Below are 4,622 nucleotides of genomic sequence, written 5' to 3'. Positions count from 1 at the left end.
TCCAAAAAAACAGTATTTAATTGACAATTTGTTATGTGGGCAAACTTTGCCAGGATTGTTGTACTTAAAAACAGACAATTACCAGTGAATCCATTATTATCTATGAATGTTTGTTATGGTTAGTTTGATTTCCCATCAAAATTTTTAACTGTCATCTAATGATTTTAGTGCATACAAATTTATATTTGCATATTTGGTAGAAAATTATATGAAGGAGTTATACAAATATCTCATTTCAAAGGGGGAAAAACATATCAGCGGAAGCATGTAAAATACCATATAGGATCTTGGTTTTTGTCATTGCTAAATAAAATTTTTCCACTTAAAAAAATCTTTCTCTCTTTGTTAAAAATATAATTTGAAAGTAAGTGGCAACAACTAGAGAATAATATCTCACATATGAGTTATACAAATTATGATTTCTAATCACTTCATTTTCTGATACTTTATTTATTGGCTATAAAGTTACATAACTTTTGTTATTATATTTTCGTATATTCTTTTTACCTTATTATAATTTTTTCCAACCATTTCTTGGCAGCTAATTTGATTATTTAAGCAATTATGGGTTAGGGAAACTAATCCTTTATTGTGATATTTTTGTAATTGTTACCATTTTTTTTTACCATAAATTAATTATAAATGCATTTAAAAATATTTTATTGTAGTATAGTATATTGTAGTAGGGATACAATGAATGAGGGCTTCCTCTTCTACAGAGTTCATTATAATCTGAATGAGGTGTTCAGCTCAACTCAATGAAAAATACGAACAGAAATTGTGTTTCACAAAAAAGGATTTTTAAATAATGTAATCTTCAGTGAATATTTCGTATGACCAGAGTCTTTCATTTTGCTTTGGATATTTTTGCTAGTCATTAGTAATCAAAACTTACTCATCATTCTCCATAAGTTTTTTTATATTTTGCAATTAGGTATTTTTTTGGTTGTTGTTTTGTGCACATATATGCTAATGCAATATTATACATATGTTTTTGATAATATGATGTTCATAAATTCCTGTCCTTTGCAACAGAATCTTAGTACATAGATTGTGATATAATGCAGTTATTACCGAACATCACTGTTCTTCATCGAAACTTGTTATTATGTATAGAAATAATAGAAATTTTAAAAAAATATTTAGGATAATACACGATAAGAAATATGTTTTAACTTTTTACATCTGTTGCAATTTCTGAAGGATTGAATTGCATTTTTGCCAATCATTTATGTGATGTTTTTACAGAATTTATGTTGCAAAAAAAAAAAAAAAATCAACAGTTATAAAAGTACAAAAATTTTTTCTGAAATGTTAGCTTTATCATAAATGCAAACTGTTACTTATGTTGTGTTGAATAAGTATCAATTAATTTAAATAATTCATATTGGAATTTTTATCTTCGCTCAGTTTTAAGTACAGTTCCAAATCAGTAGGAACTATGTTATTTTTATTGTTTTCGTATATGAGTAAAAGTGCTCTTAAGATAAACTTTTGTACTGATTTTTCTATTAAATTGTTATAATCTGTCATAAACTGTTTATATTATTTGATATACTACATAATATTTTAAAAAACAGACAATTTTATATTTTAGCACATTGATGTGCAAAAGTTAAGGTATCTAGTTTATCATTCTGAAATAGACACCTTTATGCACTAATGCAAGTGAACATGTGCACTTTGCTCATTTTGATTCTGCATAAATATCAAGCATTTCTGAGTGATGTTTCATGGTTTGTTGGCTTATAGGCACCATATGAGTGTTCTGTTACTCTATAGGGCATGCAGCAGGATGGAAGTAGTTGAGTCACAGACAGCTAGCAATGGCTGTGATGACACCTTTGTGGAAATAAGAGAAATATCCAAAGTTAACCAAAGGTCACATCACTGACATATGACTGATATCTGGTCCAAACTACCAGATTACAGAGCAATGGCACTATTGTACCTCTACAAGATTACAAAGAGATGACAGTATGGTACCTCTATTCCAAATGTGATTATTTTGTAGGGCAGAATATCTCTCACTAAATTGTATCCTGTAGGCTGTTGGGGGAAGGAACAGAAAGAGAAGTTTGTGTGCAAGACAGCCCATAATTTGTGTTACACTCACCCAAATACAGAGACCCCTGTTTGCCTGATTTTTGGAACATGTCAGTTGTACCTGAGAGCAGTAGCCCAATATAATGCTTGCAGATGAATCCATATTCATTCCACAGTTCAATTTTTGATGTATCCTTGTCTGGATGGGGAGTAATCCAAAATCAGTCTATAAACATCAATAAGTGGTCTGATGGTTCAGGCATAATGTGTAATGTATGTATAATGCTACACTTCTTTGAGAGAGAGAGAGAGAGGGGGATTATTACTCTAAAATATAGAGATAAAACATTTGATGAACCCTGTGCATGACTTTCTAAGGGTACAGAAGACCACCAGTTTCTTCTAATGGGGCATAATGCCTCCCCATATAGTGCAATTTGTGGGGAAATTTTATTTTTTTTCAGTGAGGATATTTCCCTAGTACATCCTCAAGTTATACAGTACTCAAGTTAGCTTGATATGGGATGCTCTTGAAAAACAAATTTACATCAATGATTTCTGCTCTCCTGGAAAAGTGTATTTCAGTGCTGCAAGAATTCTTAAATGCTCATTAACAGCATGGTGTTGCCTTGCTGTCATGGTAATCATACCTGCATTAAGGGCTACAGCTTCCTCTGTTGGACTCATTTTTCAGATAAGCTAATTTGCATATTTGAGAAATGTTATTTTTTATCCATAAGCTTACACACACATACACAAATTATGCAAGTTCTCTTACATAATGATTATACCAATTATTTTGCAAAAGTACAATGAAATATAATTTTATATAGGTTGCTTTACACACAAACAAAATAGCAGGGTCAGTCTTGTTCTGTACATTGAGAACCATTTGATCAAGTTATGAAGAAATTGTTCACTACCTCAGCACCATACAAAATAGAAAAAAATGTGAGGGTAGGTAAAATGAAAACAAGACTTATCCTTGCTGGATCTTTAAAATGTAATCCCACACAGCTTTGCTGGTAATAAAGTGCAGATCTTCAGCTACTGCTACTGTAGAAAGACTAGTATTCCTGACAGAGCAGCAAAGCAATGTTGGCAGTACCACAATTATAGCATATCATTCTCTCTGGGAAACTTTCCCATCATCACATTCTAACTGGCGCACTATGGCCATAGTTGCCGATGCCCCTAATAAATCGTTAAACCAACAACAACATCACATTCTAAGTCTAAAGTTAAAAAAGAAATATTCAAAAAAATATGTATATACAAAAAAAAAAAAACACACACTGCTGTAATCATGGGAAACTATTGTAGCTTCATAAAGCAGTGCATTTCCTGATAATAGTCAAATATGCTATATTCATTGAAGTATATGCTGATCATACAGCATACTTTTAATTGATAATTCATTGCTAGTCAAACTTGATAATCTTGCTCTCTCTCTCACACACACACACACACACTGATTAACCCTGCCATCTAGTGGTTCCTATATCTGCAGATTCTTAATGACTTTAGAAAGGTCTAGCTTTTCAAATCTTATAAATAATTCCATAAAATTATTCGACCTTTTCAATCAAAGCTTAATCACAGAAAGAGATGAGGGATATTCATTTTGAAGACAGAAAAGCCAACCTAAGAACACTTATTGATATTATTGATATTAAGCAACTCCACATTATTATTATTGCTCTTATATTATTTCTCCCTGATTGGGGAGTTCCACCTCGTGATGGATATTGCTACCAAGTACACAGGGTGGTTGTTATGTCTGGTGCTACTGTTGGTTGAGGAACTCTGACTATCCTACAGGCATTCAGCATTGCGACTTTCTGGAGTTCCTTGTAGGTGTTCGCTGGGGGAGACATTTCTGCTAGGCTGTTATGTAGGGTCTTTGGCACCATACCTGTGGTTAACATGATGATCGTTACTTGTTGCATATCCCACATCTCTAATCTGTCTTAGGTTTGTGTACTTCCTGATTTTTTCCCCATGTGTTTTCTGCAGGTTACCAGTGTTGGGTACCGCTATGTCAATCAGATAGGTAGCCTTTTCCTTCTTGTCCACAAGGGTTATGTCTGGTCTGTTGTGCAGGATTGTCCTATCCGTTATTATGGTACGGTCTCAGTACAGCTTGTGGGTTGGGGTCTCTAGTACTGCCTAGGGTTCATACTTGTAATACGGTACACTTTCTTCGATCAACTGGTATTTCCTTGCTAGCTTCTGATTTATTATCCTGGCTACCTGGTGGTGTATGAGCGTACTCAGTCTGCATGATCACTTTGCATCCCGCGGTGATGTGTTGGATCGTTTCTGAGGCCAGGTGGCATCGTCGACATGTCATCGGACACTCCGGGCTCCTTGGCGATGTATTTTCTGTAGTTCGTGGTGTTGATTACCTGGTCTTGGATGGCGAGCATAAATCCTTCAGTCTCAGGGAAGAGCATCCCACTTGTGACCCATGCATTGGATGCAATTTTATCTATGTGATCTTGATGGAGATCATTGTAGTGTCTGCCATGGAGTGTCTTCTCTGCCCACCTTTCTAGCTTCGTTTGTGCCTCCTG

Source organism: Mastigoproctus giganteus, chromosome 5 (genome assembly GCF_048544385.1).
Source record: "Mastigoproctus giganteus isolate SK-2022 chromosome 5, ASM4854438v1, whole genome shotgun sequence".
NCBI lineage: Eukaryota > Metazoa > Arthropoda > Arachnida > Uropygi > Thelyphonidae > Mastigoproctus > Mastigoproctus giganteus.
This window is presented reverse-complemented; position numbering follows the sequence as displayed.